Source organism: Pristiophorus japonicus, chromosome 6 (genome assembly GCF_044704955.1).
Source record: "Pristiophorus japonicus isolate sPriJap1 chromosome 6, sPriJap1.hap1, whole genome shotgun sequence".
NCBI lineage: Eukaryota > Metazoa > Chordata > Chondrichthyes > Pristiophoridae > Pristiophorus > Pristiophorus japonicus.
In genome coordinates, this window is record NC_091982.1 from 233580503 (window position 1) to 233606354 (window position 25852).

The window sequence follows — 25852 nt, forward strand, 5'->3', positions numbered from 1 at the left end:
AAAGGAGCAGACAAAAAGCAGGAAACTATAGACCAGTTAGCCTAACATCTGTTGTTGGGAAAATGCTGGAGTCCATTATTAAGGAAACAGTAGTGGGACATTTGGAAAAGCATAATTCAATTAAGCAGAGTCAGCATGGATTTATGAAAGGGAAATCATGTTTGACAAATTTGCTGGAGTTCTTTGAGGATGAAACGTGTAGGGTGAATAAAGGGGAACCAGAGGATGTGGTGTATTTGGATTTCCAGAATGCATTCGATAAGGTGCCACATAAAAGTTTACTGCACAAGATAAAAGTTCACGGGGTTGGGGTAATATATTAGCATGGATAGAGGATTGCTAACCAACAGAAAACAGAGAGCCCTGATAAATGGGTCATTTTCCGGTTGGCAAACAGTGACTAGTGGGGTGTCGAGAGATCAGTGCTGGGTCCTCAACTATTTACAATCTATATTAATGATTTGGATGAAGGGACCGAGTGTAATGTAGCCAAGTTTGCTATGATACAAAGATGGATAGGAAAGCAAATTGTGAGGAGGACACAAAAAATCTGCAAAGGGATACATACAAGCTGAGTGAGTGGGTAAAAATTTGGTAGATAGAAACATAGAAACATAGAAACATAGAAAATAGGTGCAGGAGCAGGCCATTCAGCCCTTCTAGCCTGCACCGCCATTCAATGAGTTCATGGCTGAACATGAAACTTCAGTACCCCCTTCCTGCTTTCTCGCCATAACCCTTGATCCCCCGAGTAGTAAGGACTTCATCTAACTCCCTTTTGAATATATTTAGTGAATTGGCCTCAACTACTTTCTGTGGTAGAGAATTCCACAGGTTCACCACTCTCTGGGTGAAGAAGTTTCTCCTCATCTCGGTCCTAAATGGCTTACCCCTTATCCTCAGACTGTGACCCCTGGTTCTGGACTTCCCCAACATTGGGAACATTCTTTCTGCATCTAACCTGTCTAAACCCGTCAGAATTTTAAACGTTTCCATGAGGTCCCCTCTCATTCTTCTGAACTCCAGTGAATACAAGATGGAGTGTAATGTGGGAAAATGTGAGGTTATCCACTTTGTTAGAAGAAATAGAAAGCAAATTATAATTTAAATGGAGAAAAATTGCAAAGTGCTGCAGTACAGAAAGACCTGGGGGGTCCTTGTATATGAAACACAAAAAGTTAGTATGCAGGTACAGCAAGTAATCAGGAAGGCAAATGGAATGTTGGCCTTTATTGCAAGGGGGATGGAGTATAAAAGCAGAGAAGTCCTGCTACAACGGTACAGGGTATTGCTGAGGCCACACCTAGAGTACTGCGTACAGTTTTGGTCTCCGTATTTAAGGAAGGATATACTTGCATTGGAGGATGTTCAGAGAAGGTTCACTAGGTTGATTCCGGAGATGAGGGGGTTGACTTATGAAGATAGGTTGAGTAGGTTGGGCCTATACATATTGGAGTTCAGAAGAATGAGCGGTGATTTTATCAAAACATATAGGATAATGAGGGGGCTCGATAAGGTGGTTGCAGAGAGGATATTTCCACTCATAGGGGAAACTAAAACTAGGGGATATAGAATAAGGGGCCGCCCATTTAAAACTGAGATGAGGAGGAATTTCTTCTCTCAGAGGGTTGTAAATCTGTGGAATTCTCTGCCCCATAGAGCTGTGGAGGCTGGGTCATTGAATATATTTAAGGCGGAGGTAGACAGATTTTTGAGTGATAAGGGAATAAAGGGTTATGGGGAATGGGCAGGGAAGTGGAGCTGAGTCCATGATTGGATCAGGCATGATCTAATTGAATGGCGGAGTAGGCTCGAGGGATCAAATGGCCTACTCCTGCTCCTATTTCTTACATTCTTATGTAATTGTCTTCAATTTCTTATGTCATGCAGTGTCACTGTCTCTTTTTGATTTGCTGTAATTTTTTTAATAAATTAGGCTTTTTTTAAATTTCAGAGGAGGAATCTGTGGCTCTCTTTACCATATCTCTCTGCTGTAAGGATCCTGAGGGCCGAGGGATTCCTGTGGGAAAGTGGAATTGCGTCTCCACCCTTGGGGATGGGGTGGGGAAGTTGGGCTTTAAAAGCAACACATAGAAATATCTTCAAAGCGAGAGAGAGAAAAAGAAATAGGGGAGAGAAGGTCGAGAGAAAGAAAGGAGAGAAAAAGAGGGAGAGAAAGAAGGAGAGAACAGAGTGAAAGAGGAGTGAGAGTCGCAGTAGCAGCTGGTGAACTTTCGGACTGGTGAAGCATATTCTATGCATGCTTAACCAAGTCAGCTAGATAGAGTGAGATTGGAGTCGGTGTAGGCCAAACTGCGAAGGGTGGCCAGGCTTTCTTTCCTAATGGGCATTAGTGAACCAGTTGATATTTTAAAATAATCCATCAGCTTTCATTTTATTTATGCTGTCGGCTCATAAATTAAAAGCTTTATCGCTTGTGCATCCCTGATTATAATCACTCAACCATTGGCGGCAATGCTTTCTCTTGCATAGACTCTGAGCTCTAGAATTCCCTCCGTAAACCTCTGTCTCTCGATCCTCCTTTAAGACGCTTCTTAAAACCTACCTCTTTGACCAAGTCTGCCCTAATATCTCCTTATGTGGCTCAGTGTCTTACAATACTCTTAGCGACTTGGGAAGTTTTACTACTTTAAAGGCACTATATAAGTACAATTTTTTGTTGTTATTGGATTAAATTCCACAACTTGCCTTGGGGGGCGGTGGGGGGGGTGGTATTGTGAACTCATGATCTCTGGGTTACTAATCCAGCACCATAACCATTTAAACTTTGCTTTGCTCCAATTACAGCCCGCAGCTAGTATTGAAGCAGAAATGGCATAAAATTGTCTTTTTGAGGTAATTTCAAACCAAATGGGAGTAGAATAGACAGTTCCAATTGAAGAGCTAGCATTGGCACTGGCATGATGGACCAAATGGCCTCTTTCTATGTGGTAACATTTATTATTTTGTGGCTCTGCAACTTCAAGGCTGAGTAATATCACAGTTTGCATTGAGGTAAAACATAACTCTTCGACCAAGCTTTTGGTCACCTGCGCTAACTGCTACTTATGCGGCTCAGTGCCAAATTGTTTTATCTCATAATATTCCTATGAAGCGCCTTGGGATGTTTCACTGCATTAAAGGCGCTATAGAAATATACGTTGTGGTTGTTGCTGCTGCTGTGAGGCTGAAGCTGTTTTGTAGGGTTGCAAAATGTGCAGAACTGCTTGTTATAGAGTCCCAGATATTTTTCAAATTGCAAATGAATTTGTACAGAACCCTACATCTACCAAGGACTTAAAAGTGACTCTAGTAAATTTTGCTACACTTGAGTCTTCACCCTATTTTTTTTGTGCGTTGGGGAAGATCTTGGGACTTTCTCTCCTTTTTTGTTCTGCCAATCAGATCCCACGGTATTATTTTGAAGTAGAGCAGGGGAGTTGATATGACCTTACTATACAGTATAAATGCACACGAGGCCCATACTTGAGAGAAGGTCACTCTGTGACCAGTTACCTTTATTACCAAGACCTCAAGTGATGAAGGTGGGTGGAGCTTCCCCTTTTATACCTGAAAGTTCAGGTTAGGAGTGTCTCCCACAAGTTCACACCCTTGTGGTCAATGTTCTCAAGGTGTACAACTTAGGTCCGCTTATACATGGGTTACAATGATAGTTGAATACATGACAGGAGTTATCCTCGGTGTCCAGACCCAATATTTATCCCTCAATCAACATCACCAAAAAACAAATTATCTGGTCTTTATCACATTGCTGTTTGGGGGAGCTTGTTGTGCACAAATGGCTGGTGCATATCCTACATTACAAGTGACTGTACTTGAAAAATACTTCATTGGCTCTAAAGCACTTTGGGACATCCTGAGGTTGTGAGTGGCACTTTATATATGTGGAATCCCATTCCTCCCTTTGTTCCTGTCTAAAAGTAGAGATCTTGTGTCAGATACACTTGCATTCAACACACCTGGAGGAAGGGCAGAGAAGACCAATAAGACAACAACAACAACTTGTATTTATATAGTGCCTTTAACATTATAAAACATCCCAAGGCCCTTCACAGGAGTATTATAAGACAAAAAATTTGACACCAAGCCATATAAGGAGAAATTAGGACAGAAGACCAAAAGCTTGATCAAAGAGGTAGGATTTAAGGAGCGTCCTAAATGAGCAAAGAGAGATAGGGGGGCGGAGAGGTTCAGGGAGGGAATTCCAGAACTTGGGGCCCAGGCAGCTGAAAACACGGCCACCAATGGTGGAGTGATTAAAATCAGGGATGTGAAGAGACCAGAACTGGAGGAGTGCAGATATCTCGAGGGGTTGTGGGGCTGGAGAAGATTACAGAGACTACAGAGTTAGGGAGGGGCGAGGCCGTGAAGGGATTTGAAAACAAGGTTGAGAATTTTGAAATCAAGGCATTGCTTAACCGGAAGCCAATGTAGATCAGCGAGCACAGGGGGTGATGGGTGAATGGGACTTGGTACGAGTTTTGGATGACCTCAAGTTTACGTAGGGTAGAACATGGGAGGCTAGCCATGAGTGTGTTGCAATAGTCAAGTTCAGAGGTAACGAAGGCATGGATGAGTGTTTCAGAAGTAGATGAGCTGAGGCAGGGGTGGAGATGGGCAATGTTATGGAGATGGAAATAGGAGATCTTAGTTGCCGCGAATATGTGGTCGGAAGCTCATTTCAGGGTCAAATATGGCACCAAGGTTGTGAACAGTTTGGTTAGAAACATAGAAAATAGGTGCAGGAGTAGGCCATTCGGCTCTTCGAGCCTGCACCACCATTCAATATGATCATGGTTGATCATGCAACTTCAGTACCCCATTCCTGCTTTCTCTTCATACCCCTTGATCCCTTTAGCCGTAAGGGCTATATCTAACTCCCTTTTGAATATATATAACTAACTGGCCTCAACAAATTTCTGTGGTAGAGAATTCCACAGGTTCGCAATTCTCTGAGTGAAGAAGTTTCTCCTCATCTCGGTCCGAAATGGCTTACCCCTTATCCTTAGACTGTGACCCCTGGTTCTGGATTTCCCCAACATCGGGAACATTCTTCCTGCATCTAACCTGTCCAATCCCGTCAGAATTTTTTATGTTTTTATGAGATCCCCTCTCATCCTTCTAAATTCCAGTGAATATAAGCTTAGTCGATCCAGTCTTTCTTCATATGTCAGTCCTGCCATCCCTGGAATCAGTCTGGTGAATCTTCGCTGCACTCCCTCAATAGCAAGAATGTCCTTCCTCAGATTATGAGACCAAAACTGAACACAATATTCAAGGTGTGGCCTCACCAAGGCTCTGTACAACTGCAATAAGATCTCCCTGCTCCTATACTCAAATCCTCTCGCTATGAAGGCCAACATACCATTTGCCTTCTTCACCACCTGCAGTACCTGCATGCCAACTTTCAATGGCTGATATACCATGACACCCAGGTCTCGTTGCACCTCCCCTTTTCCTAATCTGTCACCATTCAGATAGTATTCTGCCTTCCTGTTTTTGCCACCAAAATGGATAACCTCACATTTATCTACATTATACTGCATCTGCCACGCATTTGCCCACTCACCTAACCTGTCCAAGTCACCCTGCAGCCTCTTAGCATCCTCCTCACAGCTCACACTGTCACCCAGCTTAGTGTCATCTGCAAACTTGGAGATAGTACATTCAATTCCTTTGTCCAAATCATTAATGTATATTGTAAATAGTTGGGGTCCCAGCACTGAACCTTGCGGTACCCCACTAGTCACTGCATGCCAATCTGAAAAGGACCTGTTTATTCACACTCTTTGCTTCCTGTCTGCCAACCAGTTCTCTATCCATGTCAATACACGCCAGCCTCAAAGAGGAGTTGGGGAGAGGGATGGAGTCAGTGGCTCGGGAATGGAGTTTATGGCGGGGACCAAAAACAATGGCTTTGAACTTCCCAGTATTTAATTGGAGGGAATTTTTGCTCATCCAGAACTGGATGTCAGACAAGCAGCCTGACAATTTACAGACTGTGGAGAGGTCGAGAGAAGTGGTAGTGAGTTAGAGCTGGGTGTTATCAGCGTACATGTGGAAACTGATGCTGTGTTTTTGGATGATGTTGCCAAGGGACAACATGTAGATGAGAAATAGGAGGGGCCAAGGACAGATCCTTGGGGGACACCAGAGGTAATGGTGCAGGAGCGGGAAGAGAAGCTGTTGCAGGCGATTCTCTGCCTACAATTAGATAGATAAGAATGGAACCAGGCGAGTGCAGTCCTACCCAGCTGGACGACAGTGGAGGAGGATGGAGTTGTCAACCGTGTCAAAGGGTGCAGACAGGTCAGGAAGGATGAGGAGGGATAGTTTGAGGATGAGGAGGGACCGTTGTCACAGTCATAAAGGATGTCCTTTGTGACTTTGATGAGAGCCGTTTCGCTACTGTGGCAGGGGCGGAAACCTAATTGGCGGGATTCAAACATGGAGTTGCGGGAAAGATGGCCATGGATTTGGAAGGTGATAACACGTTCAAGGACTTGGGAGAGGAACAGGAGGTTGGAGATGGACAGAGGGGTCAAGGGTTGCCTTTTTGAGAGGGGTAATGACAGCAGATTTGAGGGAGAGGAGTGCCTGAGGGGAGACACTGAGTAATGAGAAAAGTCTGGAGAAACTTGGACTTTTCAGTCATTGTGAACCAATGCATATCAGTTTGGTTCTGTTATTAGCAATCTTGCTTTTAAGTCGTATGTTTAAGCTCCACCCCAGGGCAAAATCTTCTCATCTTAGACAGTCCCCCAGAGTCGAGGATAACTTGCTTCCACACTAAAATGGGTTCTAAGGTGACGGATGAGATCAATGCGGGATCTACAGTTTCTGTCACAGGTGGGGCAGATGGTGGTTGGAGGGACGGGTGGATGTGTGTTGATTTGTCATATGCTCCTTCCGCTGTTTGTACATGGCTTCCGTGTGCTCCTGGCGAAGACTCGAGGTGTTCGGTGCCTTCTCAGAAGCTTCTCTCCCACTTTGAGCGGTCTTGGGTCAGGGATTCCTAAGAGTCGGTGGGAATGATGCATTATTTCAAGGAGGCTTTGAGGGTGTCCTTGAAGCAATTTTCTGCCCTCCTGGGACTCGCCTGCCGTGACGTAGCTTGGAGTAGAGGGCTTGTTTCGGGAGTCTAACATCGGGCATGCAGTGCCTCGATGCTGGCCTGACATTGGTGCGCCTATTCTGCAAATGAATTTGCGGAGGCAACGTTGGTGGTACTTCTCCAGTGCTTTGAGGTGCCTATTGTACATAGTCCATGTCTCTGAAGCATATCATCATCATAGGCAGTCCCTCGGAATTGAGGAAGACTTGCTTCCACTCCTGAAGTGAGTTCTTTGGTGGCTGAACAGTCCAATATGAGAGCCACAGACCCTGTCACAAGTGGGACAGACATTCGTCGAGGGAAGGGGTGCGTGGGACTGATTTGCCGCACGCTCCTTCCGCTGCCTGCGCTTGACCTCTTCACGCTCTCAGAGTTGAGACTCGAGGTGCTCAGCACCCTCCCAGATGCACTTCCTCCACTTAGGGCAGTCTTCGGCCAGGGACTCCCAGGTGTCGGTGGTGGTCGCACTTTATCGGGAAGGCGTTGAGAATGTCCCTGTAACGTTTCCGCTGCCCACCTTTGGCTCGTTTGCTGTGAAGGAGCTCCCAGTAGAGCATTTGCTTAGGGAGTCACGTGTCTGGCATGCGGACTATGTGGCCTGCCCAGCGAAGCTGATCGAGTGTGGTCAGTGCTTCAATGCTGGGGATGTTAGCCTGGGTGAGGACACTGATGTTGGTGCGCCTGTCCTCCCAGGAGATTTGTACATAGGAGGGCGGGTATCACTACTGCTCTGCAGATCATGAGCTTGGTGCCGAAGGCTGCACTGACACACTAAAGGTGGTGTTGGACATCATCATCGATGTCTGCCCTTGATGATAGAGAGTAGGCTCCCAAAATAGGCTTACACTTACTCCAATATTGAGGGAATGCTGAATTGTTGGAGGGGCATTCATATCTATTGGAAGCTCTCCCTTCCTGGGTCAATGTTTGCTTTGCCATTTTCAATGTGAAGCACTGTGTGATTTTTTGGGATGTTAAAAGTGGTATACTTAGCTCCTGACAACACAGGCTTGTGCTCTTATCCATATAGTTCAACAGGCACTCACAGGCCCCTGCTACCTCACCTAAGTGGCCATTTTTTATACTTAATTTTTCGTTGGCTATTCAACTGGAGGGTACTACATCGTGGGCCGCCCCAACCTGTGTGAGAACACCACCGCAGGTCGAGGCTATAAATAGAGCTGGAGCGCCGGGCCCTGGAACATCTTGGCGGAGGTGTGGCGAATGAGTGTACGGGGTCCAGAAGAGGTGAGGGCCCAGGGGCAGCACGGGCCAGCCCACACTGCGATATGTGTGTGTACTAGGTCTGTGCAGCAGAGCAGGTCTCCAGTCGTCTTGGTTAACCCTTGCCACTGGACCAAGACCTAGCTCTGTCAAGCCCGTGTGGTGGCTGGGGTGCAACGGTCACCACACGTTAAAAAAATTCACGCACAGGCACCTTCCACCCCCTCAACTGGAGTTCAGGACTGGAACATCGGGCCCTTCATTGAAACATCTGTGAACTCTTGTGGAAGCAAGTCATCCTCGTTCGAGGGACCGCCTATGATGATGATGATGCAAATTGTAGTTGTTGTTAAGTAAGTTTCAGGAGGTTATTCAGATAAGGAGTGATTAACAGATGGGACAGATGTGGCCAGCACAGTGGAAGCAAAAAGAAAGACTGGAATCATTGCAAAGTGGTGGAGTGTTTCCAGATGGAGGACTGAACGCGCTTGCTGATCCATTTCACCATCTGCAGCTCCGGGCCGTGCACCACCCTGAGGTGGAGGACGGTGCCTCCCGTGTCCACTCCAGCTGTGTGTGGCGGACCAATGGCAAGAGGACGGGCTGGGGTCTCAACCAATTCGATGTCACCCTGAGAAACGGGGCGGGGCCGACTTCACAGGTGATTGACAGATTTGCGCGGGCACTGGGCGGGGTCTGGAGAATCAACCAATCCGATGTCACCCTGAGAAATGGGGCGGGGCAGCCTCTCCCCACCGGGTGATTGACAGGGGCGCGCGCGAGCGCTGGACAGGGGGGGTGGATAAAGGGCGGGGTTTTGAGAATCAACCAATCCGATGTCAGGGTGGGGAACAGGGCGGGGCGGCCGCCCCCGGGTGATTGACAGATGCGCTGGGCGGGCGGAGGCAGTGCGGTTTCTCTGGTGACGCGGTGTCCCCTCCACCCTCATGTGGCCTGCTCCGCCGTCTGTTTATTATTTACAGTGCCGCGCCGGCGCCCACAGCTTGTATTGACAGGTAAGGCAAGGGGGAGTGGGAGAGAGGGAGCCAGGGCGGGTGCCGATATTTTCCCCTGGAGTTGGTGGTGGGTGAGCCTCGAGCCCATCGCTTTCCTCACGGGCCGCCTGAGCCCTCTCCTTGGGCCGCTTGACCGCCCCCTCCCCTCCTCGAGCCCCTTGACCACCCCCTCCTCTCCTCGAGCCCCTTGATCACCCCCTCCTCTCCTCGAGCCCCTTGATCACCCCCTCCTCGAGCCCCTTGACCACCTCCTCCTCGAGCCCCTTGACCAACCCCTCCTCGAGCCCCTTGACTCCCTCCTCCTTGGGCCGCTTGACCCCCCCCCCCCCCTCCTCGAGCCGCTTGACCAAATCAGCAACATTGGGGCAGAAACCTATCCAACCTCCCAGTCTTGCTGGAAGTGTTGGCTGTTTATTGTTTGGGTAGTGGCGGGAGGCTGGCCTGGCCTGTGGCCCTTCCTCCTCCTGCGCAGTCGTTTTTATAAACTTTTTGGGGTGGGGGCAGTTTTAGCTGACTCCTTTAGACCGTGGCTCGGATTCATTGAAAGGCCGAACACGGCATTTCTCCCCTTCCTCCTCAGCGATTGAGAGCCTTTTCTTTCTTGTGTAACACTTGTCATGTTTATAGAAACAATTCTTTGTCATTTGCATATGTTTATAAAATATCAGTGGCCACAATGCGTGTTTTGTTTGTGTGCATGTTAAATATTTGTTCCTCGACGTTTGTTGGTTTGGATTTGCTGTGTTTGAAATATATCGAAGACGAAGCTAATTGAAATACGACGCCCAAAATACTTGTGGTTTAAAAAAATCAGATCTTGTGCTGGGCCGCAGTACTACTAAAATTACAGTCAAATGGCATGCTGTACAGTTATGGAGTATCTCATCCCACAGGTCTGCTAAATGAGAATGAATGCTGTCAGAATATTACTGTTTCTCAAAGCCAAAATGTGTCTTCACATTTCTTTACTATACCCAAACCTTGTGTCTGTAAACAAACCAAACAAAATTCAAAACGTGTTAAGTGCTGTAGCTTAATGACTAGTGAGTGATTCAGTGATGGTGAAACTTCAATGTTGTCAAACTTTTTTAGAGAAAGAAAGCGGTGAAATCTTTTCTTATTTCTCAGGTTGACTATAACTGCCTCTCAGGTTGACCACAACTGTGTTTCGTCCTGTGGTCAGGTTCGTGGCTGCAGTAGCAATGCTTGTTCATTTCTTTCCTCACTCCCTCCTCTGTTCAGACCAGCTTAGCTTCAGCAGACACAGCTAACTGTATTTCCACCCTCTCACTTGTTATCCAGATTGGATCCCTTAAGTGTAGTTCTACCCACCTTCCGATTGTCAGATCAGCTACATTATGCTTAGTTACCTTTGTCCAAGCAGAGAAGTCCAGCGTGCTAATGTTTGAAACAGAAAGCAAAAAAAAATGAAAATACTCAACAGGTGAGTCAGCATCTGTAGAGCAGACAGCTGAGCTTATGTTCTTTCCACAGATGCTGACTGATGTGTTCATCAGAACTGGCATTCTTGCATGTCTGCCCCTGGTTACAGCAACAGTTGCCTCTTGACCTGAGCACGTAACAATTGGGAAGTATTAAGATGTTTTAAAATTTAAAAACTGTAACTCTTTAGTGATGTTGCAATCTGTGTGGTAGGGGGAGGTGTGAGGGAATATTAAATCATAAAATGGCACAAATGGAATACGCTGATGATAAACTGTTTAGAAAGAAATAGTGCCATTCACGACCTCGGGACATACCAAAGAGCTTTACAGCCAATGAAGTACATTTGGAGTTTTGATGTGGGGAAACATGGTAGCCAATTTGTGCACTGCAAAATCTCTCAGCAATGACCAGATTCGATTGGACAGATTATCTGTTTTAATGATGTTGGAGAAATATTGGCCAGGACACAGAATACCCCTGCCCCTCTTCGAATGGTGTCTGGTTTGATTAACTGGAGGGGATATTTAAAGTTGCTTTGTTACTATGATTAACTCTGTTTACCTAAACACTCCTAATTAAGTCATAAAATCCTAGATCCTTAAATAGATATGTGTGTCTGTGCCAATAACTTTTTTAAATAAAGTCATCAATGTGTCTGAGAAATGTTAAAGATTCAAGGAAGGGACAGAAGGGACATTGCTTCCAGCATGAATTATATAACTTGCTTTGATGTTTTGTAAACATAGTAAAAAAACTTGAATGATAGATACATCATAGAAGAAGACGATTGTGGCTGTGTCAGCTCTCTGATAGCTTCCAATTAGTCCCACTCCCCTGCTCTTTCCCCATAACCCTAAAAATGTTTCCTTTTTAACTACATATCCAATTTCCTTTTGAAAGTTACTATTGAATCTGCTTTCCGATTCTTTCAGACAATGCATCCCATCTCCCCTTGCTTTTTTGGCAATGATCTTGGATCTAGGCTGGTACAGCGCTGTTGACTTTTGGCTAGCATTATATACCAAAGTCCAGACTACCCCCTCAGGTGGATGTAAAAGATCCCATGGCACCATTTGAAGAGTAGCAGGGGAGTTCTCCTGGTCTCTTATTTGAATGGCGACAGATTAGGAAAAGGGGAGGTGCAATGAGACCTGGGTGTCATGGTGCATCAGTCATTGAAGGTTGGCATACAGGTGCAACAGGCGGTGAAGAAGGCAAATGGCTTGTTGGCCTTCATAGCTAGGGGATTTGAGTATAGGAGCAGGGAGGTCTTGCTGCAGCTGTACAGGGCCTTGGTGAGGCCTCACCTGGAATATTATGTTCAGTTTTGGTCTCCTACTCTGAGAAAGGACATTCTTGCTATTGAGGGAGTGCAGCGAAGGTTCACCAGACTGATTCCTGGGATGGCAAGACTGACATATGAGGAGTGACTGGATCGACTAGGCTTATATTCACTGGAATTTAGAAGAATGAGAGGGGATCTCATAGAAACATATAACATTTTGACGGGACTGGACAGGTTAGATGCAGGAAAAATGTTCCCGATGTTGGGGAAGTCCAGAACCAGGGGTCACAGTCTTAGGATAAGGGGTAAGCCATTTAGGACCGAGATGAGGAGAAACTTCTTCACTCAGTTGTTAACATGTGGAATTCTCTTCCGCAGAGTGTTGTTGATGCCAGTTCGTTAGATATATTCAGTAGAGAGTTGGTTATGGCTAAAGGGATCAAGGGGTATGGAGAGAAAGTAGGAAAGGGGTACTGAGGTGAAGGATCAGCCATGATCATCTTGAATGGTGGTGCAGGCTCAAAGGGCTGAATGGCCTACCCCTGCACCTATTTTCTATGTCTCCTGGCCAACGTTTACCCTGAATGCAATACCACTAAAAACACATTTTCTGGTCATTTATCTCATTGCGATGTAAATATTGGCTTTTGCATCTACCTAAATCATCATCGTCAAAGGCAGTCCCTCGAAATCAAGGAAGACTTTTTTCCACTGTAAAAGTGAGTTCTCAGGTGACTCTACAGTCCAATACGGGAATTACAGTCTCTGTCACATGTGGGACAGACAGTCGTTGAAGGAAAGGGTGGGTGGGGAGTCTGGTTTGCCGCACGCTCTTTCTGCCGCCTGCACTTGCTTTCTGCATGCTCTCGGCGACGAGACATGAGGTGCTCAGCACCCTCCCGGGTGTTGTTCTTCCACTTAGGGCGGTCTACCTACATTACAGCAGTGATTACATTTAAAGTACTTTGTTGGTTGTGAAGCACTTTAGGACATTCTGAGGCTGTGAAAGGTGCTGTATAAATGCAAGTTAATTTATTTATTAATAGATTATTGGTTACAAAAGAGCTGTGATTAGCTGTTCCCTTCCAGTCTTTTTCCTTGGAAGATGAGCTTATTGTGTAAGTTGAGACTGTGTATAAATTTGAACTCTAGCAAGTTGTCAATCTTAGACACAAATGACATCTTTTGTGACTGTGACAAAGGCAAACTATCCCTTCCTAAACCCCTCTACCTCTCTTCTCCAAGATGCTCCTTAAAACATACCTCTTTGACCAAGCTTTTGATGATACAAAGATGGGTGGGAAAGCAAATTCTGAGGAGGACACAAAAAATCTACAAAGGGATATATACAGGCTAAGTGGGCAAAAATTTGGCAGAGGGAGTAAATGTGAGGGTATCCACTTTGGCAGAAGAAATAGAAAGCAGATTATAATTTAAATGGAGAAAAATTGCAAAGTGTTGCAGTACAGAGGGACCTGGGGGTCCTTGTGCATGAAACACAAAAAGTTAGTATGCAGGTACAGCAAGTAATCAGGAAGGCAAATGGAATGTTGGCCTTTATTGCAAGGGGGATAGAGTATAAAAGCAGAGAAGTCCTGCTACAATTGTACAGGATATTGGTGAGGCCACACCTGGAGTACTGCATACAGTTTTGGTCTCCGTATTTAAGAAAGGATATACTTGCATTGGAGGCTGTTCCAAGAAGGTTCACTAGGTTGATTCCGGAGATGAGGAGGTTGACTTATGAAGATAGGTTGGGCCTCTACTCATTGGAGTTCAAAAGAATGAGAGGTGATCTTATCGAAAACATATAAGACAATGAGGGGGCTCGACAAGGTGGATGCAGAGAGGATATTTCCACTCATAGCGGAAACTAAAACTAGGGGATATAGTCTCAGAATAAGAGGCTGACCATTTAAAACTGAGATGAGGAGGAATTTCTTCTCCGAGGGTTGTAAATCTATGGAATAGTCTGCCCCAGAGAGCTGTGGAGGCTGGGTCATTGAATATATTGAAGGTGGAGATAGACAGATTTTTGAGCGATAAGTGAATAAAGGATTATGGGGAGTGGGCAGGGAAGTAGAGCTGAGTCCATGATCAGATCAGCCGTGATCTTATTAAATGGTGGAGCAGGCTCGAGGAGCTGGTGGCCTAGTCCTGCACCTATTTCTTACGTTCTTGTGTTCTTATGTAAGCTTTTGGTCACCTGTGCTAATTTCTACTTATGTGGCTCGGTGTCAATTTTTAAAAATCTCATAATGCTCCTGAGAAGCGTCTTGGGACGTTTCACTACGCTAAACGTACGATGTTAATGCAAATTGTTGTAATCTTAGACACAGCCAGTGGTTCAGTGGGTAGAACGCTCTTCTCAGTCAGAAGGTTGTGGGTTCAAGTCCAACTCAGACCCGAGTACAAAAATCTAGGCTGGCACTCCAGTACAGCACTGAGGCAGTGTTGGAGGTGCCGTCTTTCGGATGAGACGCTAAACCGAGGACCTGTCTGCTCTCAAGTGGACGTAGAAGATCCCATAGTACTATTTCGAAGAAGAGCAGGGGAGTTATCCCTGGTGTTCTGGCCAATTTATTAACCCTCAATCAACATAACAAAAAACAGATTATCTGGTCATTATCACATTGCTGTTTGTGGGAGCTTGCTGTGTTCAAATTGGCTGCTGCGTTTCCTACATTACAACAGTGACTACACTCCAAAAGTACTTAATTGGCTGTAAAGCGTTTTGAGACATCCGGTGGTCGTGAAAGGCGCTATGTAAATCCAAGTCTCTTCTTTCTTTTGTATAACACCAGAAGTGTGCGGAGTATAACTTCAGTTGGAGTGATTGGGTCATAATTAGTGACAGTTTACATATTTTATTTTTATTTACTTCATAATGCAGCAATTTATATTTGTGATGCCTTAAATGTGAGCTGTTTTGAGGTAGATATAGGTAACTAATCTTTTAATAAGAGCTGTGATTATCTGTTCTCGGACAATTCTCTCTTGAAGGTTATCAGCCGTGATGTTCTGTTGCGCAGGAAAATTAACACTTGTGTAAGGTGGGTAAGAGCAGGTTGATGCTCGTGGGAGTTCAGGCTAACACTACCTACTGTTAAGTTAGACGCAAAGTGAGGACTGTGCAGGCAATGCTCAGTGTTTGGCGTGTGATATGTGGACCATGATGAATCATAGCAACATAAGAACAGGAGTAGGCCATTTAGCCGTTCGAGCCTGTTCTGCCATTCAGTGAGATCATGGCTGATCTGTGACCTAACTCCATATACACGCCTTTTCCCCATATCTCTTAATACCTTTGGTTAACTTAAAGGTGAGAGACTAGTAAATGTTGGTATAGGGTATTCAGAGGGATTTGGGTGTCCTTGTACACGAATCACAAAGTTAACATGCAGGTACAGCAAGCAATTAGGCAGGCATATAATATTTTAGCCTTCATTGGAATGGACTAAAGGGATCAAGGGGTATGGAGAGAAAGCAGGAAAGGGGTATTGAGGTGAATGATCAGCCATGATCTTATTGAATGGTGGTGCAGGCTCGAAGGGCCAAATGGCCTACTCCTGCATCTATGTTTCTATGTGCGGTTATATATACAGATGCAGCGTAGAGAATCTGGAGTTCCGGGACAATCGGTGGGAGGGTCGTCCAGAATCCTGACCTCGGGCCTCGCCTCGCCCCGCCCACCTCATCGCCGCTACCTTTACCTCTGGACCTTCTCACTGGCCCGCCCGGCGACCTTCTCGGCGGGGCTTCGCCCGCCTGGCAACAACCTCCTCGGCAGGGCCGGATGGCCCCAACAGCTCCTTGGCGGGAATCTACCCCCCTCCATTTCTGATGTTCCGAAATCCGGAAATACCCGAACTTGGGCTCGGGTGCTTCATGATTCGCGACGTCGGAAAGCAAATCGAAAGCCCGGAATCCGGAACGATCTTGGTCTCGAGGGTTCCGGATTTTAGGCGCTGCACCTGTATAGGGCCTTTATGAGACCACACCTGGAGTACTGTTTTGGTCTCCTTACCTAAGGAAGGATATACTTGCCTTAGGGGGGGGTACTTCAAAGGTTCACTTGACTGATTCCTGGGATGAGGGGTTGGTCTTGAGAGATTGCAGAGAATGGGCCTATATTCTCTGTCGTTTAGAAGAAAGAGAGGCGATCTCATTGAAACATATAAAATTCTTAGGCTTGATAGGGTAGATGCTGAGAGGCTGTTTTCCCCTGGCTGGAGAGAATAGAACTAGGGGTCATAGTCTCAGGATAAGGGGTCGGAGATGAGGAGAAATTTCTTCACTCATAAGATTGTGAATCTTTGAGCATCCACAGCCCTTTGAGGTTGAGAATTCCAATCAGTATATTCAATTCTCAGTTTGTTAGTATTTTGGGGGCACAAAGGGAGTTCAGGGATATGGGGATCGGGTGAGAAAGTGGAGTTAATGTAGAAGTTCAGCCATGATCTTGTTGAAATGGAGGAGTAGGCTCGAAGGGCCCTATGGCCTATTCCTGCTCCTAGTCCTTGTGTTCTATCGATCTCAGATTTAAAATTTACAAATGCAGTTTGCAGAGGAGTTCCCAACTTCAACCTCCTGTTGTGTGTAAAAGTGTTTCTGAACTTCACTCCTGAAAGATCTGGCTCTTGAGGCTATGTCCCCTAGTTCTGGACTCCCTAACCAGCAGGAATAGTTTCTCTCTTATGTACCCTGTAAGTTCCTCTGTGTATCCAAGAGTAGTACATTTGCACCAAGTGTCTTCATTGTGTCTCTGGAGCAGAGGAGCTCTGTGAGAGCAAAAATTCATCACGCTCGGTAGCATCAGAAAGGATGACGGGGATTTCTGGATCGTGTTGTCCAGTTTATTGTCACCCAAAAGACAATGCTAGACAGTACAGGAGGTGGGGATCATCATTTTTCGGTGTAGCAGAGGGAAATGGGACTCGAGTGAGTGGAACCCCTGCGTTACTTGAACTATCCCAATACCTATAAAATGTTGGACAAGTATGAGGTTGTCGTGAGTCTAGATGACAGTTTTTGCAATGGATGACTGAGAGCTCTGAATGGATGTTGCCTCCTTGGTGCCAGGATGAAGAATGTTGGGGAATGGGTGTGAGAGCAACCAAAGGTTGTGGTTCATATTGAAACCACTGACGTACATAGAAGTATGTTTGAGATCTTGAAAGGCAGTGTAAAAAAAAATTAGACACAATACCTCCAAAGGTGGTAATCTCTGGATTGCTTCCTGTGCCATCTGCAGGATCTGGCTTAAATTAACTGGGCAGTAATATTAAACAGTTTGACAAATCAATGTTTTTCAAATCTGAGATGCACAGTGTGAAAAATAAATATATTCTTAAGGTGTAGAGTGGATAAATAAAAAAAAATTAAAATGAAACTGAAACTGAAAAGGAAGATAGTTGATCAAGTTAGGGCTACCAATGCTAAAGATATTCATGAGGAATTTATATAGTGCGAAGGTGAAGAAAATTAAATAGGAATATGAAAAGACTAGCAGATGATATATAAAAAGGAAATAGGGCTTTTATAAGCATGTTTAACAAAAAAGTTAAGGTAGGATGAAGGAGGGAATCTACTTGTGTAGGATAAAGATATGGTCGAGGTATATTAAATAAATATCGTATCTTTTTTTACAAATGAGGATGAACAATTAATTTGAGGTAACTTGGAAAGGAAATTGGTTCTGAAAAACTCGGTCAGTGGTATGCTCTGGATGGCATGCCGCTCGCCTGTTGAAAGAAATTATAGAGGAGATAGATGAGGCTCTGCCAAAAGTTTTAAATCCTCTGTAAATATGCAAATTGTCACAAGACTGGAGAGTAACTGTTGTAACATCCTTGTTCATGAAGTTGCTGCTGTAACACCCTTGTTCATGATCAGAGCAGAATACAAAAGCAAAATACTGTCGATGTTGGAAATAAAAACAGAAAATGCTGGAAATAGTCGGCAGGTCAGGCAGCATCTGTGCAGAGAGAAACAGTGTTAACGTTTCAGGTTGATGACCGTTTGTCAGAACAGGAGCAGAGTCATCCATCATAGGCAGTCTCTCGGAATCGAGGAAGACTTGCTTCCACTCTTAACATGAGTCCTTAGGTGGCTAAACAGTCCAATACGAGAACCACAGTCCCTGTCGTAGGTGGGACAGATAGTCGTTGTGGGAAGGGGTGGGTGGGACTGTTTTGCTGCACGATCTTTCTGCTGCTTGCACTTGTTTTCTGCATGCTCTTGCGGATGAGACTCGAGGTGCTCAGCGCCCTCCCGTATACACTTCCTCCACTTAGGGTGGTCTCTGGCCAGGGACTCTCAAGTGTCAGTGGGAATGTTGCACTTAGGGAGACTTTGAGGGTGCCTTTGTAACGTTTCCTCTGCCCACCTTTGGCTCGTTTGCCGCATGGCCGCCTTCGACCTTACAAAGGCTTTTGACACTGTCAACTGCGAGGGTATATGGAGCGTCCTTCTCCGTTTCGGATGCCTCCAAAAGTTCATCAACATCCTCCGCCTGCTCCATGACGACATGCAGGCCGTGATCCTTACCAGCGGGTCCATTACAGACCCAATCCAAGTCCAGACCGGCGTCAAACAGGGCTGCATCATCGCCCTGACCCTTTTCTCAATCTTTCTTGCTGCCATGCTCCACCTCACAGTCAGTAAGCTCCCCGCTGGAGTGGAATTAAACTACAAAACCAGTGGGAACCTGTTCAACCTTCATTGTTTCCACGCCAGGTCCAAGACCACCCCAACCTCTGTCGTCGAGCTACAGTACGCGGCTGTGCCTGCGTCTGCGCACATACAGGAGCAGAGTAACCTGGTTAACTCTGACCAGTCAGTTGTGGGTAGACTCTTGTAATCTATGACTTCAGATAAAATTAGTATCACTTAAAGAAATGCAAGGGTTAATGAAGGATAGCCACCTTGGATTTGTTAAAGGCGAGTCAAATTGACAAATTTGTTTTTTGTAATGACTGATTAGATTGCTAAATGGAATGAAGTCGCTGTAGTATACATGGATTTTCAGAAGGCATACAATAAAGTGTATCACAAGATGCATGTTTGAAACGTTCAAGTGTGTAGTATTGGAGGAAATACAGTAGCTTGGATAAAAAGTCGGTTGTGGACATAAAACAGTTATGGTAAGTGGGTGTTGTTCAGATTGGCGAAGGGTTGGAAGTGGTGTACAAAGCATTAGGTGCTGGGTCCATTTTTTGGTTTATATAGATGACTTGGATTTGTGGAGAAAACAATCTTGAAATTTGCTTGACAAAATAAAAGTAGGAGTTTTGGCAAAACAGTGAAGGGTAAAATACTACAGGAAGACTTGCCTTCTTTCCAATTATGAACAACAATTTCATTTTTTTTTCTAGGTTATTGATATTTACCATCGACTCTCTTCCTTCTGTAGGTCCTTGCATGCTATGTGTATTCCTTGTGATGTGTGTCACAGTATACATTGTGTGAAAATATCCCAAGATGAGTAGGCTGTTGTCTTATTGCGTCCTCCGTATGAGCAAGGTCTCCACCTGATGCCTCTCATTTGGGAATGGTCAGTAATGCTAGAAGTCGTGAATCACTGGTCTGAACCCTATTCCTACTGTTTCTATGGTTTAGTGTGTTAGTATCCTAGTCCATTGTGCCATCACAATTATTGTTTGCTTTAAAATATCCTTTAGATTTGTATTAGTGAAATAAAATCCATGTTTTAAATCATCTTTCTAATTTTTGACATTTTTAGTCCAGAATCTCCCTATAATAAATATTTTAAAATTATTTTATACTTTTATGACCCATAAGTCTCTCATGACCTTCATCCATCTTGGTTTTTTTTCAAACTCCATGAAGGTTCTTTTCTTCTCTTTCCCCCCCCCCCCCCCCCCCCCCCAAAGTGGTCACCACCTCTGTCAGCCAACTGGAAGTTTATGGTGGTACTTCTATGAACTCGCACAAGATCCAGCGTGCTGACTTAGTTTAGTGATCAGATCACATTATGGGGTAGGGTTTCCCAAAAATTCACAAGATAAATTTAAAAGGAGCATGCATCCCGAGAGCTCACTTCAGTTTTAAAAAAAAATAATAAAATCACTCAAGGATGAAGAAGGCAATGAAAAGCAGATAATGGGATATTTAAAAAAAAAATAACTTGCATTTATATAGTGTCGTTCACATCCTCTGAATATCCTGAGGTGCTTCACAGCCAATTAAGTATATTTGAAGTGTGGTCAGTGTTATGTGTCCGCACACAGCAAGGTCTCAAACAGCAGTGAGCTGAAAAACCAGTTAATCTGTTTTGGTGGTGTTGGTTGAGAGATGAATGTTGGCCAGATATTGAGTACCTTGGGATCTTTTACTGTCCAACTGAACAAGCAAAATGGTTCTTGGTTTAACGTCTCCTTCAAAAGACCAGCTCCAGCTCTGCAGCACTTCCTCAATACTGCACTAAAGTGTCAACCTAGGTTATGTGCTCAAGTCCTGTAATGGGACTTGAGGCAAAAGTACTACCATTTGAGCCAGGTTGACACTTGCAATATGTGGCAACAGGTAGAGCATAAAGCAATACCTCTAGCACACTGGGTGATCTAATTTATCCATCTGATGTAGCCTCTCGGGGAAAGAATAAAAGCTTTCAGGTGAGTAAACTGAAAACTGGCATTGAATAGTTTGTGTCCTGTAGGAAAGCAGTTTTATTTTTGAATATTTATTGCAATTCCTAGCTCTACAGAAGCAGTTACTTTAATGCTCTTCTGGTTGACGACCCTCCATAATATTTTATCCAAAACTGCTACCCGTATCTGTATTCTGCACCAAGTCTTGCTTGCCCATCATCTCTTCCCCCTCCCCCCCCGCCCTCTCTCCCCTCCCCTCTTCTTGCTGGTACTCAACACCTCAAATTTAAAATTCTCATCCTTTTGTTTAAATCCCTCAATAGACTGCCCCACTTTATCCCTGAAACCTCCTCCAGTCCTACAACCCCCTGAACTCTCAGTTCCTCTGACTCTGACCTTTTGTGCACCCATCCTTTTGCTGTACCAATAGTGGCTGTGCTTTAGCTGTCTGAGTCATATTCTCTGGAAGTCCCTCATTCTCACTGCCTCTCCACCTCCTTCTATCTTTTAACTACTCCTACCAAGCTTTTTAATCTTGCTTCCCCCCCCCCCCCCCCCCCCACGCACACACACCTCTGAAGTGGGATGTTTTTCTATGCTAAAATTAATGCAAATTGATATAAAAATCAAGTCTGTATCTAAAATATGATTAGTCACACAATATAAAACATTTTGACACACTGTCTGCTTCATTAACCTGCTGAAGCCTTTCATGTTCTTATGGGAGATTACTCATTGGCATATCCCTCCTTTTCTTTCTTCAGTGCTCCTTTTAATTAGCATATGTTTCATGTACTTCGTTTCATTTAATCTTCATTGATTTAAAAAAAAACTGGATTTTGTGTATAAACCCATCATTTCTCTACGCACTTCCAAAGGAAACCATAGTTGTTCAAAATTGGACCCATGGAGTAGAAATGTATATTATTTTGATGCAACCATCAGTTGGATACAAGCTGACTTTTAACACCTGCGTTACTCTTTTGCTTCCTGGATCTCCAGTTAATGTGAGGGACCCAGACTGATCCCTCCACACTCCGCATGGGAGGCCTCTCACTGTTGGGTCATGATGGGATAGGGGCGCTGAGAGTTGATATACCCGATATTTAGAGATGAAGATGTCTATAATGAGTGAGCAAGCCTGTTCAAAGATCAAGGAGGGATATGCCAATGAGTAATCTCTCAAAGAACATGAAAGGCTTCAGCAGATTCATGAAGCAGACGGTGTCAAAATGTGTTATATTGTATTGTGACTAATCAAATAAAAAACCAATCTGTATCTAAAATATATCAATTTGCATTAATATAGTACCTTTAGATCAATCTTTTCCGGAATAATTTAAAGTGTTAACTGCTCCCCAAAGAAAGGATTACATTATTTTTTATTTATCTTTTGAATATCATTTTATCATTAATGATTTCCAATGGTGACCTAATATGAAGAGATATATCACCCAGGATTTATTCTAGAACAGCTCTCCCTATTTATTGAAAGATGAACCATTGGTAATGGCAGTTCCTTTATGGTTGGCATCTGTATCACATCTCTCGTATCTCTGCTGCAGTTGTCTGCTTCAGTGGTCCAATGTTTTACATCTATTTCTGTGATTTATAGTTGTTGTGCTTTTCTCTCCCCACTGTGTTCTCCTGAAGTGTGATATTTCCCCACTCCTCCCCGTTGTGGGCCCACTGATAGCTAACACAAAATTCTTTGCCATCCTGAATTGATGCCTGCATAACTGATCTGTCCTGTGTAAATAGGTGTTATTTTTCATGTTCTAAGCCAGGTAAAGAGGAAAGGGATGTAGGGAAATGATTACAATATCCCAATTTACATGCACAAGAAACAATCTTGCCAGAAATTTCTGCTACTAGAAAGGATTACGGAGGACACACTCGCTGGCCAAATTGCACAGATCCAACTTAACATGTCATAACATTGGCTGTAATTTTATGAATTTTTAAATTGTTTTCAGCAGTCCAAAACGATTACTTCTAAAAATGATGACACTCCATGTATGTCAGCCTGTTGGATATTGACATTTCTGATTTCACCCGGTGGATTTTCTGACCACAAAGCTAAATACGGATTAGGGAAGTGATTTGGCCTACTGAGCTAATCCTTCCACAGAACCTGATTCCCTCCCCACACCCCCAATCACAGACTCGAGTTTTTTTTTGCCTCTATTAACTTGCCCAGATGACCATTCCAAGTATTGATCACTGCTTATTTGAAGAAGTTCTTCCTGACATAGATGCTGAATTTGTTTATTACCAATTTGTTCCTAGGGCTAGTTCCTGCATTCTTCACTTAACTTAAAATTTTGCTTGGGGTGAGGAGAGGAGAGGAGAGGTCGTCGATTTCACTTGGTATCTTATACTTTTAACAAGGTCCCCTTCTCTTTCAGCTCCATTCAAGTTGAGGAGTATAATCTTTTCTACCTGTAACTTGGTTCTCTGACACGAGGGTTTTTCTTTGTGACTCTTTTGTGCCCTGCTTCCAGGGCGGTGATGGTTTTGGGGTCTTGTTGACCAGAACTGAATACAGAATTCAAGGCGTGGCTTTACCAGAGTGCGATAGAGCTTTCAGCATGACTGTCTCAGACATGCATTCTGTTGATTTGGTATGATTGTGGAACATTCTGTTTGCTTTGTCGATTGCTGCTGTATCATGGTTGAACGTGGTCCGTTTTGTCTACTATCATTACCAGATCTCTTTCATGTCTTCGCCCAGCCAGTTTGAGAGTATTTATTGTCTCTTGTTTAATTCCCGCTTTGCACTTACTAAATTTTATCTGCTATAGTTCTACTGATTTACAAATACTGTCTAGGTAACCTCTAACTGTTTGGCTGTAGTGTCAGACTTGTTGCTAGTTTTATATCCTCTACAAATTTGACCAACTAGCTTTGCTATCAATCCCCTGACTAGTACCCACTGCTTCCTTTTTTTAAAAAGAAAGACAAACTTGGATTTATATAGCGCATTTCACAACCATCGGACATCTCAAAGCACTTTAAGCCAATTAAGTACTCTTGGAGTATAGGCACTGTTGTAATGTAGGAAACATGGCAGCCAATTTGCGCACAAGCAAGCTCCCATAAACAGCAAGGTGATAATGACCAGATAATCTGTTTTTGTTATATTAATTGAGGGATAAATATTGGCCAGGACACGGGATAACTCCCCAGCTCCTCTTCGTTACAGTGCCATGGGATCTTTATTCCACGAGAGCAGACAGGCCCTCTAATTAATGTCTCATCTGAAAGACGGCACCTCTGACAATGCAGCATTCCCTCAGCACTGCATTGGAGTGTTGGCCTAGATTTTTTTTTTGTGCTCAAGATCCCACAACCTTCTGACTCCGAGGTGACAGTGATACCCATTGTGGCACTGGCTGACACAACCTCACAGCTGACGCAGCCAACATTAAAGACAGCATCTTATCCGCTTCGGGATATTCCGAAGATACCCATTGCCATAAGCTTGTGGAGCAGCCCTATCAAACGGTTTCTGGAAGTGTAGGGCTTTCCACAGCCGCTTGGGATGTAACTTTCTCAAAAGTCAATTTACGTGATGGCCCTTTTGTAATACAGTACTTTAAATAAAAAATTACCAGCCTTGTTTTCAGTGTAGTTTAGTTGAGATGATTTATAATGGAATTCCAGAGTGAGTCGAGAACTGCTTTCCACTTTATAACTATTGATTTTTGCTGTGGTAATGCTCACCAGGACTGTGCATAAATGCTATGCCGTTGGAAATTTGAATCTCAATGCTATAATGGAAGTGCACACTGTTAGTCACGTAGGTGGCAAAAAGACTTTTTGGATACAGTACATAGAAAGTAGGTGCAGGAGTAGGCCATTCAGCCTTTCAAGCCTGCACCACCATTCAATAAGATCATGGCTGATCATTCACCTCAGTACCCCTTTTCCATACCCCCTTGACCTCTTTAGCAGTAAGGGCCATATCTAACGCCTTGAATATATCCAACGAACTGGCATCAACAACTCTCTGCGGTAGAGAATTCCACAGGTTAACAACTCTTGAGTGAAGATGTTTCTCCTCATCTCGGTCCTAAATGGCTTATCCCTTACCCTTAGACTGTGACCCCTGGTTCTGGACTAATCCCAACATCAGGAACATTCTTCCTGCATCTAACCTGTCCAGTCCCGTCAGAATTTTATGTTTCTATGCGATTCCCTCTCATCCTTCTAAACTCCAGTGAATACAGGCCCAGTCGATCCAGTGTCGTCTCATATGTCAGTCCTGCCATCCCTGGAATCAGTCTGGTGAACCTTTGCTGCACTCCCTCAATAGCAAGAATGTTCTTCCTCAGATTAGGAGACCAAATCTGAACACACTATTCCAGGTGAGGCCTCACTAAGGCCCTGTACAACTGCAGTAAGACCTTCCTGCTCCTATACTCAAATCCCTGAGCTATGAAGGCCAAAATGCCATTTGCCTCCTTCATCGTCTGCTGTACCTGCATGCCAACTTTCAATGACTGATGTACCATGACACCCAGGTCTCGTTGCACCTCCCCTTTTCCTAATCTGCTGCCATTCAGATAATCTGCCTTTGTGTTTTTGCCACCATAAGGCATCCTGTCTAATCTTTTGCTTAAACTTCTAGTAACTAGTGGGGTGCCATAGGTATCGGTGCTGGGGCCTCAACTACTTACAATCTATATTAATGACTTGGATGAAGGGATGTAGCCAAGTTTGCTGATGATACAAAGATGGGTGGAAAAGCAAATTGTGAGGAGGACACAAGAAATCTGCAAAGGGATATAGGCAGGCTAAGTGAGTGGGAAAACATTTGGCAGATGGAGTATAATGTGGGAGAATGTGAGATTGTCCACTTTGGCAGAAAAAATAGAAAAGCAAATTTATAGTTTAAATGAAGAAAAATTGCAAAGTGCTGCAGTACAGAGGGACCTGGGGGTTCTGATGCAATAAACACAAAAAGTTAGTATGCAGGTACAGCAAGTAATCAGGAAGGCAAATGGAATGTTGGCCTTTATTGCGAGGGGGATGGAGTATAAAAGCAGAGAAGTCCTGCTTCAATGGTACAGGGTTATTGGTGAGGCCACACCTAGAGTTCTGTGTACAGTTTTGGTCTCCTTTATTTAAG

At 44.3% G+C, this 25852-nt stretch overlaps 1 protein-coding gene across 2 annotated transcripts in view; it reads left to right on the forward strand.

The window, feature by feature from the left end:
- Positions 1-9246: 9246 nt before the first annotated feature.
- rnf13 (ring finger protein 13) overlaps positions 9247-25852 on the forward strand; it is a 301732-nt gene continuing 285126 nt past the window's right edge. For both annotated transcript variants that reach the window (XM_070883720.1, XM_070883721.1), the window contains exon 1: positions 9247-9375. The gene's annotated coding sequence lies outside the window, so the exon portion shown is untranslated. The remainder of the gene's footprint in view (positions 9376-25852) is intronic.